We start from the raw sequence: 13,348 nt of genomic DNA, 5'->3' as shown, positions 1-13,348 counted from the left end.
ACAGTAACGCAAAAAAGAAAAAAATAATAATATTCTCTTTATTCAGTATTATTCCTGTAAGTGACGTGATTAGACAGGTAGATTCTTGCATCCAGCACCAGCACAAGCAAAAATTAGATCAATAAAGTAACTCTGTGTACCTGTAAAACAGCATAGTAGTGTCATAGCTTGCAAATATGAAGGAATCCTTCCTGCAACTGCAAAAAACAGCTCTTTTCCGTTAGGGAGTGAACTTATTTTGTGAGGTAGGATCATTTTGTGAGGTGTCCTGACTCCACTGCTCCTCTCACACACAATGCAGCTAGACCTTCAGATTTATTTTGTGCAGACACAATAAAAGACAGGCGAGGAGTTGTATTGATGTGGTTAGTGTTGTTGCTGTGGTCCTGGCTATGTTTTATTTTGAGAGTTTTTGGTGCAAATCCCTTGTGCAGACAGGGCATGCCACTCTAAGCCATGATTTCAAATAACGATGCGCTCCGCTCTCTGGTGAGGATGGCGGTTTTTCCTATCTCCTCGAGGGGTTTGCACTGGCTGCTGATCACTGGTGGCTGAAATCAGGGCAAATCTAATCTCCCTTGCAGACAAGGCCTCAATTCTCTCATTCCAATGGTGCTGTGTGGCTCCCTCTAGGATGAATTAATTGACTCTATAGATCACATATCTTCCTCTGTGAGTGCCTCTGCATTATTAATAGCTGACACACTGGGCTCGCTATAGTAAAGGCTCTCTCCTTTGTAAGAGTAGGTTCAAGTAACAGTCTCATCAATTTGTGCATTTTTGCCTCTCCCTGCTATGTAAGCCTTTCATTTATCTTACATGACCTCATTCACAAACTCCTAACAGGGTTTTCAAAACCAGCACAGACTGGCTTGCATTCCCCTCTAGCTGTCCTCCTCATGCACTGAACATGTGGTGCTCAGCGCCTGCCATAGGCAAATTTCTAGAGCACACAGTATGGCGAAGCAGTCCAAATGTAGCGTGTGAGAATCAGGAGCCCTGGGGTTCGTTCCCAGCTCTGTCACTAACTCACTGCATGACCCTGGGCAAGTCACTTCACCTCTGTGACCTCTAGTTTCCCCATTTGTAAAATGCTGACAATAACTCAAAGGGGTAATGTGAGACAAGATGCCTTACTGTTTGCAAAGTGCTTGGAGATCCCCTGACGAGAAGAACTGCAGAAGTTCTGAGACTCACTGCCACATTGTAAGCAGTGGAGGAAAACAGATCATGCACATTCAGCCAAGAGAGAAAAATGCCGGCATCGTGTATCCGAGCACCCCAGCAATCCAGCTCACATAACTATAAAGATGTGTGACTGCGTTGCATTAAGTGTCTGCTACAAGCAGACATTTCTCCCACATCTGCATCCACATTTTATAAAAAGGAATGACTGACTTGACTGGGCCAGGGAGAGAACTGGCAGGCAGGGGGATGGTGTAGGGAGTCGTCCTTACTGCTGCCAATATACGGCATGCATTCAAGTGAGGGAGCAAACAGAAGGCGGGGCGCAATGGACTGACTTGCACTGAATATCTCTCTACAGTCCACAGTCTAAGCAGAGCTCCCCAAGCAGAATTTGTGCAGCCCAGCCTTTGTCACTGACCCAAGTGTCTGCACTGAAGCATGGCCAACACTGAAAAGGGACCATGTCAAAATGGCAGCTTCTGATTCAAAGAGATTTCCTCCTCCCCCTGTATTCAAGGTTCAATCTGCTCTGACTTCAGAAAATGGAACTGCTGTTAACTCCTACACAACTATGGGAGCAGGACTCTGTTCCTTCAGTGGTGGTATCTGTTACACACTGCCTTGAACCCTTGTTGTACTAGGTTCCCCCTGTTCCCACAGTGTGAGACTCAAAGTAGACAAAAGGTTGGTGGGGAACAGGAGAGGTGTTTTGCCTAAGGCCACACAGCAGATCAGTGACAGAGATAGGACAAGTACCAAGTTGTCTGACTCCCAGGCCAGCACCCTACACACTAGACCATGCCATATCTCAGAGGTATTATCGCTAGAACTGATTACTAATTGCATTTACACCAAAAGCAGTCTGACTCCAGGGATGTCCCACAGGGCATAGCTTAAAAACATGGGGGGTATAAAGGTCTATAAGAGGACAGAGGTTATTTAGGGGAAATTAGATTACAACTGGTGATGCTCAAGAAGGAAAGAACTGAACTTGAGTCTCAGATCCCCAGAGGAATGTGCAGACCTGGCAGTTAGAAAATAAAACCGTATCTTTTCTTTTGTCCATGGCAAACATTTGAGATGGATATTATCTCATAGCCTCACAATGTCATTTTCATAGAGTCACTCGCCAGAGAAAGCTTGACAGACACAGGCTGGTATTTCAGTCCGGATCAGACATCACTTGTGTGTGGGGCTGGAGGCTGCTTCTCAGTCACTTCCCAAGGGATGCACACAGAGGGCAAACACCAAGTTCTATGGTTTTCATGTTTGAGTGGCTGCCCCTTTACAGAGACACCTGCATCCCACGGGGCTGGAGGGGGTGACTTGTGCCTCGGCTGGTGGCTGATTCAGCCTCCAGCATAGGTCAGGCAGACCTGACAGCTGCTCCAACTTTTACTCCTATTGAAATAGCCCCATGGGCCACTGTAGGGGGGCAGAATCAGCAGGCGTAACCCCAGCCATGCCCTCCCTCCAGTGGTCCACTCCTGCTCTGTCATGAAAAGCCCCTGCTGCAGGGGCTCCTGCAGGGGCAGCACACAGCTGGCACAGCTGACTTGGTACACAGCGTAGAAAGGCCCTGCACAGGAATATCCTCTGGGGTGGCTGGTCCTTTTGCCCCAGGCCAGCTAGCAGAAAGCCACTGCAGCGCAACAACAAACAGGGCCCTGGCACTTCTCCTTTCCCCGTTTTCATTACCCAGTCCCAAGATTCAGCCTGGTATGACAAGCAGCAGCCACAGCTCAGCCTGGCAGTCTTCCACACTAGCACATCAGCGTCAGACGGGCACTGGATGAGCATTGATGGATGAGACCTGGCATGAGTGTCTGATCAGGTTTTCAACACTGCCTGCACACCGCACCTCCGCCCCCAAAGTAAAGTACGGGCTCTAAGCCTCCCTGCAGACACCATGCGGGGTGCTCTGCAGAGCTCCCTATACCTCCTCCCCTAATGGTTTGTCAGCTCCTGCTGCCTTTTTCTTGCTACTCTTCTTTCACAAGTCGCTGCAGCATTCTGCAAAAACGAGATGAGCTCAAAGTGCCAATTTGGACCCGGATTGCAAAACAACTCAACCCAACAATTTACCATGGAACAATTTACCCAGGGGTTGTGGTGGATCTCTGGCAATTTTTAAATCTAGATTGGATGTTTTCTAAAAGATCTGCTCTGGCAAGTATTTTGGGGAAATTCTCTGGCCTGTGTTATCTAGGAGGTCAGATTAGATGATCACAGTGGCCCGTTCTAGCCTTGGAATCTATGAAACAGCCAATGTGCAGAGACGCTCAATAATAGCACTGAGCAAGCCTCCCTTAAGGAGATCAAAGCACTTTACAAACTATCCCAATCCCTTTTTACAGAGGAGAAACTGAGGCACACAGCAGGGAAGTGATTTGCATCAGGTCACCCAGCAAATTGATGGCTGAGCCAGGAATAAAATCCAGGTCTCAGTCTGGAATCCTCCCCACTTGGCAACACCGCTCCCTGGATTAGGGGACTGGGGATTGCGTTTCTTCTTGTTTCCTTTGTATTCTGTATCCATCTGTTGTCTCTTGTCTTGCACTTATATTGGAAGCTCTTAGGGGCAGGGACTATCGTTTTGTTCTGTATCTGTACAGCCCATAGCACCAGAGGGTCCTGGCCCATAACTAGGGCTCCGTCTTAGCCACTACTGCAACACAAATAAATAATTAATAATAATATCAAGACAGGAGCTGTTTGGAAAATGCAGGTCTGGATTGGAGTTTGCATTTTAAGCACCGCCTAAAGTAAAAGGCAGTATCTAGGCTTTCCAATGTAGGCTGTTGGCTTCTCTCCCCTACCTATGAAGGACTCACTGCCACATCCAGGGTTCTTCAGGACCTTCCTCCAAGCCACTGTTTTCTCAGTTCAGACAAATCCTCCCAAAGTAACACAAAACTCCCAGCCCATGCAGGCTGCCGGGACCCAGAAACCCTTTAGTCTGCAGCCCAGGACTAGTCACAGGAGCCACCCTCCCCCCTGCAGCCCCACTTCACCCAGGGCCTCTCAGCTCTGACCCACTCCCAGCTAATCAAACAGGACTGGGGTGGCAATCCCTGTTCCACAGCTCCCTCTCTGGTTTAACCCACCAGTACAACTTCCCTGTGTTACTCTGAGCTCACTGCAGGACTTTGGGGTAGTTGTGTGCTAGTGGTGCAGTCCCCATGCAGGGAGTGGGGATGGCACGGAGGTGCTAGCAAAGGGAACTGGTCTCACAGACCCTCACCCTTCACCTCCAGGGTGGGTGGGAAGGGTTAGCAGAGAGCGCTATTGGAGCTGAGCCCCATCTGCCTTGCTGTTCCCATACAATCTGTGCTGCTGGGGGAACCTCTGAAATGCCCATTGAAGGGGAAAGCTATCACACCAGCTCCCTACCCCTTAAGAGGCTGTATCCCTTATAGAGCCAAAATGTCCCTGGGGCAGCTGAGCAGAGATTTCCCCAGCAGCAGCCTGCTAAGCTGCAAGGAGAGATGCCAAATCCCCAGGGCCCGGGCTAGCTCACTGCACCCTGGTAGCGACGCACGAGACCTAGCGATTGGCCCTGCAGTAATCTCTGCCGGCTGCTCGCTGCAGCACCTGCAAGATGCTGCTGCCACTGACAGCTAGCATGGGGTGGTGGGCGAGGGGGGCGGGCATGGCGAGGGAAGGAGTGCCCTCCCTCCATAGAGAGGTCTGATCTCTGCCTCTAACCCACATCTTGCTACCTGACAGAGCATGAAAAGGCACCTGCCTTGCAGCGGTATCTCACTCCCTCTGGTTTTCCAGCTCCGTTAATATTTCACTTGTCAGGGGACGTGATCGGGACCCCTTTGTTCCGATTTTAATGGCCTGTGATCCTGACGCGGAGAATTCCAGGAGCAGCCAATCCTGCAGGCCAAGTGTCCAGACCTGGTTCTCGGGAATCAGACTCCGAGTGTTGTGCTGAGGAGAGCGTTGCGCAAAACGTTTTCTAAAAGAGAGACAGCCAGAAAAATCATGAGCAGGGGTGGGAGAAAGATCCTGTTGCAGCAGCCTCACCCGCTCAGGCTGTAATCTTGTGTATTAAACAAGATCAGTCCTGCTCCAGAACTGGATGGGAAACCTCTAAATCAAACCCAGGAAGCAGTGTTAACGATTCTATGGAGGGCTCTCCCCCCAGAATCAGTACTGAAAAGAAGCCCCAGCATGGTGCTAAAGGGACACGATGCTGCTGGCAGGGCTGCCTTTCCAATGAGCAGCTCCTCACGGGCGTTAAAGATCCCTTGACTCTGCTCAAGAGCAGAGGTATGTGCTTTGGTATCTTGGCCAAACCTTGGCTTTGCCTCCTTAAATTTCCCAGGTGGTTTTGGTGCAAAAATATGTTCTTCTTGCCCCGCCTGAAAGGCATTGCTGGAGTAAAGCAGGTGCTGCACCCCAGAGGTGGCTACATTTCAGTGGTTGGTGAATGATCCCTACATATCCAGCGTGTAAGGCAACTGGGGATCCTTCACGGTGAAGGGCCCAACACACCTGACAACACAAGAGGTTGCTTTGCTTCTCAGATCGATGCCTCAGCCTTGTGTTTTTATATATGTTTAAAGTGAAGGCCGGCTTCTGCCACAGCCTCCCATGGTGCTTAAAGCAATGCCCTGCTCATTGACAGAAGGGTCTTCCTTCCAGAAATGCAGACTCAGCAGGGCAGATGGATGAACAGCTGGAGAGGCAGCTGAAGGAGTCCAGGAAAACAGACTTTGTAGCATGCATCCCATGAGCATCAGCAAGCCAGAGAGGGGTTGAGTTCCCTGCCTCTGCTTCCAGACAAGAAGCCATCACATCATATCCCATCACAGATGTGGGGTTAGATTTTTAAAGGTGCCTGGCCCACATTTTGTGTGCCTGCAGTTATCTGTGGATGCAAATCCAGCCACGTTGAAGGCTCAGGACCTAGCAATTCAGGGACTTAACCTCCTAAATAGTCAGACAGATGCTTGTCATTCATTGCGGGTGCAAAGCAAATATCTGGGAATAAGATTGGCAGGGGCAAATTGCAGCCAAGGAAAGGGAAGCTGCCCTTTAAAAAAAAGACAGCCAAAAGGGTTTAGTTCCTCCCTCGGGCCATATCCCTGCGTACTTCTGTGCGCTGTTGACCTGAGAGAGTCAGAGTACAGGCCTGGGAGCCAGGTGTGCCAAATTTGTAATGCTGGCTCTGACTCATTTTCTCTTGGCCTCTCTTCTCTATGCCTCACCTTCCCCACTTCTAATCACAGAGGCCTTCTCTGCTTTGCCGGCTCACGTGCAATTCCATTGCACGCAGCAGAAGTTTGCCCTGCTCTCCTCCACCACTGGTTTCTCTCTATCATTGCAGCACAGTGTGCTGGGTGGGCAGGAGCAGACTGCTTGGCAGTGAGTTTAAAGGATTTCTTAAAGGAGCAGAATAGGTGGACTCCAAAGGGAGACCTCTTTAGCAGAAGAGTCTGGTAGGGCCTAATGGGCAAGGGGGCTGTCAGCCTAGAGGGCTGTGTACATGGATGAGCCCAACGGGACAGACCTGTCTGGAAGCAGGGACATTAAGACGCAGCAACAAAATCAAGCGACGCTCCTCCTGTCACGGAGTGTGCCAGCCCCGTCCGGCCCAGATTAGAGGCTCTCAGGGCTGAGCTCAGACCTGCTGTGTTTTGGGCTGCCACTATCAGAGCCCTGCTGGAAGGGGAGGGCTGGCTCTGACCTTCACTTTGCACCCAGTCACATGCATCGCATCAATAACGAGACGTGCGATAACAACATGAGTTGTCACAGCCAATTAACACGCTGGGCTTAATCTGCTTGTGGACGGTAAGGGGCCAGCTCTCAGGCGGGGGAGTCTGGGGTCTGGGAGCATCCCCATCCCTCTGGCTCTCCCGGGGAAGCAAGGGCCAGTGTCAAACAATATGAGTGAGGCTGCGAAGCTGGGGACTCTGGCTCAGCAAAGTCATGCCCCCCAGGAGAGCTCTGCTGCAGAGGGGGAGGCAGGCAGACCAGGGCTATGGAAGTCTGAAAGCAGCCTGGGCACGGAAGTGTGCTGGGAGCTATTCTTTGCTCAGCTAGGGGAGCAGTGTAGTTCTCATTTCTTGTGTATTAGTGAGCTCCTTTACCAGGCGCTCACACAACCCTTTCTCCTATGGAGGCACAGCCCCCACTTCTAGACTCCAGCTCCCAGCATTCACTGCTTCCTCTTGATCCGAGTTAAAGGCTGCTAGGATCAAGATGTAACATCGTGTGCAGGAATCTGGGCTTAAGGACCAACCCTAGTCCAGAGGTTCTGGATGTACAGTCACATCTTCTGTGCCGGGTGAACCCCCAAAGGATCATTTGCAGAAGCACCCAATTGTTGGATGTCAAAATGATTTGCGGCCTCAGGTTCCTACTGGATCCCTTCTCACACAGGAAGGCATTACTAGCCATCGCCTGCAGCCGGCCAGGAGACTGCAGTGCCTCTCTGTGTTTTCAAGTCAGCCTCATCACCATGCTCTCTGCTCTCCAATGCAAGCCTCCAAATGATCAGCGGCATTTTTGCCCTCTCCAGGATGGACCTGTGCAAGGCACTCTGGTCAGAGCCCCCTGTGGAGTGCAACCAGTCTAGAACGTAGCTCCCTGCTCATTGAGAGGGATGAGATGCTGGGAACACCTAACATCTGCACACTGGTCTCTGCGCTGGCTTTCTGATCATTTACAGGGGGAACACAAGAGGCTAAGCCAGGGGTGTCAAACATCCGGCCCGCAGGCCGAATATGACCCGCCAACCTTTTTGTTCCAGCCCCTGGCAGCAGTGCGCGCTGCCGCAACATCTCACAGCGTTGTACTCTTTGGCGGCATTGCGTGCTGCCACCAGAGAGTACGACACCATGAGATCTCACGGCGCCGCGCACTGCCACGAGATCTGTGTCCTCTGGTGGCAGCGCGTGGAGCACGAGACACAGCGCTCCACAAGTGCCTACTATTTCGATTTATGGTATGTATGGCCCACTTGAAGTACATTTAATTCAAATCTGGCCTGCCATAGCAAATGAGTTTGACACCCCTGGGCTAAGCTAATAATCTCAGATTCCCTGCCTGACCTGCTCTTATCACACCATTTTCAAGAGGTGGCAGTGGTGTGAACCAGTCTTGCATTGCCAGACACCACTGGCCTCGCTATGAAATAATACGCAAGAAGAAGGCCCCCTGTTCTGGAATCCTAGTCTTCTATGTACGGATCACTCTGCTAAGAGGAGGCTCCACAATGTAACCTACCTAGGTATTTATACAGTTCCCCTCACTGTAGGGTCTGAGTACCAGGATTCTGTCTCCCTTCACACAGAAGGAGATTCAGCATCTGTCCTCCTGAAATCCTGGCTGCAGGCTTGTTTGTTTGTTTACTGGGCTGCAAATCCCTTTTATTGTCCCAATGCAGCTGATTTCTGAGCTGGCTCCCAAATAAGATTACTGTTGTTTACTGCTCTGCGGCATCATCTGGGCTTGTTTCCATTTCCTGCTTTCCAGAGACAATCCTGCCCATGTGCAGAGTAACAGCCACTTAGCCTCTGCTCACAGCCTGCAGAAGGCATGACACAGTGGTCACAGTGCAGCGAAAATCCACCCATCCTGAGTCATCTCCAGCATTCCAGACTGTAAAGGCAGAGGGTGCCAACCAAAGGCATCCGGTGGTAGAGTAATGGATCCATTCATTATGACAGTGGTCAGCTATTATGTTTAAAAATTGAAAGGGTTCAATGGATTTACTCCAAGCCTGGAGAGATCAGAGCTCTCATAGGCAGATGGCTCTCAAGTACTTAGCTCCCTGCTCGTTTTTATGAGAGAAGCAATTGTAAATGAGATTGTCTTTCTTTGCCCACATACTGGATGCAGTTCCCAATGAGTGATTTAAAGTAGTTACCTCTTTCTATGTCACCCAGAGGTATTACTGCACTTCCACTGCACTGCTGACTTGGGCAAAGCCCCTGGGCCTACATAGACTCATTTGGAATTTCCTTGTAACCCCAGTTTTATGAGTAGCCCTCACTGCAATGAGAAAATTGCTTCCTCCAAAGGCGGTTTGGTCACTAAATGCCATCAGTGCACTCGGTGCTGTATAAACAGAGATGGAGACATGGGTCATTTCAAGCTCAAGGGCATTGGTGTAAATCTGGAGCGACCTCCCAGTGGATGGAGTTACACTGATGTAACTGAGATCAGAAGCTAGCTAATGATCTCTGTCCTGGGGAGTACACGGGTCAAGTTCCGTCCCTGGATGCAGGTGTTGGATTAACAGTGATGTTAATGGGAGCAGTACCTGTGTATCTGAGGTTATGATTTAGCACTGAATAAATACCAAAAAGGCAGGTTAGACCTTCAGAAACCTGATCAGAGACCAGGGGCAAGATTCTGTTTTCATCCACACAGGTGTAAATCTGGAGCAACTCCACTGATTTAACGGGAATTACTCCACATTTACAATAGTGTAAGAGTGACCACATAGTGGTCTTGCTTGGAGTGGTCCAGTTTGGACCTGATTCTGATCTCCATTTCACCAGTGTACACCTGATTTACACTGGGTATGAGTGAGATGAGAAGCTAGCCCTTGGCTTGTTTTTATCCTCTAATGGCTTTTCCTTTGAAAGCCTTTGCGGAGGAAGCGTGTATTGAGGAGGGATCAGGAATGGATGCAGTCGCTCCTCTGATTTATGTAGTTTAGCTTGGCCTCAAAATCAATTATTGAACAGTCATTAGAAAACTGCATTTTCTATATTGACGAGGAAGGCTGTGAGCATGCACGCCATTAATTATGAACAGGGCCCCTGTGTTATTCCCTTTTGCTGGTTACTGACCATTGGGAGTTTAATTCACAACCTACACTAACATGAATCCTCAGACACACATGACTGGATCATGCCTCCTGCTGTAATAACACCCATTCAGAATTTACATTGTGGAAGGGCGTCTTGGGATCACAGTGGGCATTCCCATCACTTGGGGCATTTATAACCGAACAGGATAAGGCACTGGACAATACGGGAAGGGACACAGCACAGTCTAATGGGCTGGGAGTCAGGAGATCTGGATTTTATTCCTTGCTCGCCCACTGAAATACTATGTCACCTGGGCCAAGTCACTTTCCCAGTATTGCCAATCCCCCAAAGCTATGTGATTGACCCCCAAATCAGAAGATTTTAGCAGATGGGCTCTGTGGTGGGTTCTGGCCTGTCGTTTGATGTTTGAACTCCCCCTGCCTCCCGTCCCCAGTGTGTGTGTGTGTCCGTTAGTGCGGCCCCTCTCCCAGCGGTATAACGTAAGGGGATTTTGGGCCCTGTAGCAGGAGCTTAGCACCATTGTTGGCTATCTGGATGTTTCAAGTAGTGGTAAAGAGGAGTCCCCCAGGGCTGCTGGGGATTATTTCATTCCAGTGATTTTAGGTAAAGATTCTGTTAAAGATGGACTAGTAATTTAAATTCATTATAACCCAAGCTGTAACCTGCCACCTAATCTTCACAGGAGCCAAGTACCCCAGCTGTGCTGGCTATAATATTGATCTTCAATTGTGAATGCTCTAGAATCCATCTTATGCCAAACCTGGACGACCAGGAACAGATACAGATGCTTCTGCTAGCCAGGAGAGGCATTAAATGCTCTAATGAATGCAGCTACTGAAGTCCTTACTCAGGGCAAGAAACTCCATGACATTTGACTTGGGTGTTTCCTCCCCATTTTTCCTTCAGAAGCTGGGCTGATTCCCCTTCCAGTTGGCTAGTGGCAGTCACAAAGGAGATCTCACCATCCTTCTGAGGGATAGAGGGAGGGAAGAAGGGGATCATTATTAATCCTGGTCTACAGCTAGGGAAACTGAGGCACAGAGCACTTAAGCGACTGGCCCAACATCACCCAGCGAGTAAGTGGCCATGCTACGATCAAACCAGAGCTATGCCAGAAGCATCTGTCATTGGCCACTGTCAGAACCAGTATACTGGGCTAGATGGCCCATAGGTCTGACCCAGTAGGGCTGTTCTTGTGAGTTCCTGGCCTTGAGTCCCAGATCCTTAGCTGGTGTAAATTTGGCATAGCTTCTCCAACCCGATAGTGATTTACAGCAGCTGAGGAGCTGATTTTGGGTTCATTTTTCCATGGTAATTTTGCACACTCATTTTGCAATTTCTTGGTCTGATCTCAGGGCAGGGCTTTATTTGATCAGTTCAGCCCTGGTATTTGATTTTCTCTCTTTTTTTCTTGTAATTCTTTTTCTTGTAATTCTCCATATGCTTCTACTACCTCCCGGGAACAAGCCCAGAGCCCTCCTGTGGCTAATGGAACATCTGTCTCTGCTTTTATGGGCCTCACAAGCTGAGAGCTCAGATCCTATGTGGGTTTGGCTTTTTAGTAGCACTTCTATTTGCTTTTTTCCATCAATCCCTTTATTACAGTGTCACAGCAGAAATGTAACAGCACAGTCATTGCCCAGGACAGGATTTTCATTACAAGCCTCTGTTTTCAGGCACTTATTACTTGTGGGGAGGGGGGAGATTACCTTTAAGGTTGAAATTTCTCATGCTCATTCTTAGGCCAAATGGTGATTTATCTGGCAGAGATTTAATATAAGAAGCCTAATCTCTTCTGATCCTAGGGTGAACAAAAGAGGGTTTCCAGGCTTTAAAGCATTTTCCAGTTTTTTCTTTTGTTGTTGTTGGGATAATTCAAAAGAGGAATATTTTTAAGGCTTCAAATGTGCCTAGGGCTCAGTGAGGACATGGACTCTGAAGCATGGGAGCAAAGAGGATTTAGAAGTAATGATCTGTTTGAATCTTGTGTATTGCCCAGCACTCAGATATAACAGCGTCAGGCACTACAGAAATACCTGCAAGAGAAATACCTGAGCAGTACAGGCCTGGTCCTGGGAAGTGCTTTGATCCATCTACTTCCAGTTGTAGTCTGGCAGAATATGGCTTATGTTTTCAAGAGGCTCAGCTACCATTGAGAGCAATGGACATCCACCCTCCGCCTCTATGCTAGGAGCAATGATTGCTGTTTGGTGCTGAGCATTTTTTTGTTTTAATTCAACCAGACATTTTAATGAGGCCCCCAAGGTGCAGAGCTCTGGTTACACACAAGTTTGTGAGTCAGCGTGCATCTGCACTTCTGTGCATTGACATAGAGGCTGCGACACCTCTCCTTGCTTGTCAATCATCCAAAGGCTTGGCTGTGTGTCCTCTGAGAAGCTGAGTCCCACGTCATGCGTTTGTTTCAATGTGTGATCCGCTCTCTGCTTACGATAGCAACACATACTGCACTCTGTGATTCACCTCTACGGAAGGGGACCCTCCCCAAGATCCAGAATATTTTAGAAGGATTCCCATCATGCCCAGAATTCTGCCCAGCCGGAGTAACAAACTCATGCTGGCCATGCCTGAAGATTGGTGCTTGCAGCTCTCGGACCTAGCATGGAATCGACTTCCATCTTCCTGCAGGGCTAACTATAAAACGTGACTAATGATTTTTTCAAGATGCAGGGAAGCAACCAGGAAGAGCTGAAGCTACAAGAATTCACAGAGGCTAATGCAAGGCGAAAGACCACAGTGTGTCCTGCCAGTCCTGATAGAAAGATTACTGAGGCCACTGGCCCTGCTTGGCAGGCTGCCATTAGAAATAACTTTTCAAAAATAGAAACATGCTAATCTCAGGAACCTGCTGGAATTGTCAATGACATTAATGAAGTGTTTTAAAAGTGGAGCGAGCGCCTTGGCTTCTTGGGTTGTGCCATTCCTTGTAATTTTCCACAACAATCTCAGGGAGGCCCAGGGCACAGCTCTCTGGAATGGAGCTCTGCTCTGCAAGTCACTTGGAGAACGACAAGGACTAACGCCAGACGAGCTCTTCTGCGCAGGAAGCGCGGCGCACAGCACCTCGCCCTGGAATTGGGAGGGGGAGGAGGGAAAGTGAGTGTACTACATGGAGGTGGGAGTGGCTGTGTAGTCTACTAGATAGGGAGACCTGGGTTCTCAAAGGACTTGGCCTGCTGGGTGAGCGTGGGCAACTCTGCTTGCCTCCCTGTGCCTCAGTTTCCCCATCCCTACAGTCGGGATAAAGATAGTGACCTTTGTGTAAGAACTAGGTATTGTTATTACTCCAGAGATGTCCCTTTCAGGTGTTCTTAGCACCTGAGGCACAAGGCAGTGACCTT

The sequence above is a fragment of the Emydura macquarii genome, unplaced genomic scaffold (assembly GCF_026122565.2).
Source record: "Emydura macquarii macquarii isolate MOO-44397 ecotype Brisbane River unplaced genomic scaffold, CSIRO-AGI_Emac_v2 contig_295, whole genome shotgun sequence".
NCBI lineage: Eukaryota > Metazoa > Chordata > Testudines > Chelidae > Emydura > Emydura macquarii.
Note: the sequence above shows the minus strand (reverse complement) of the source record.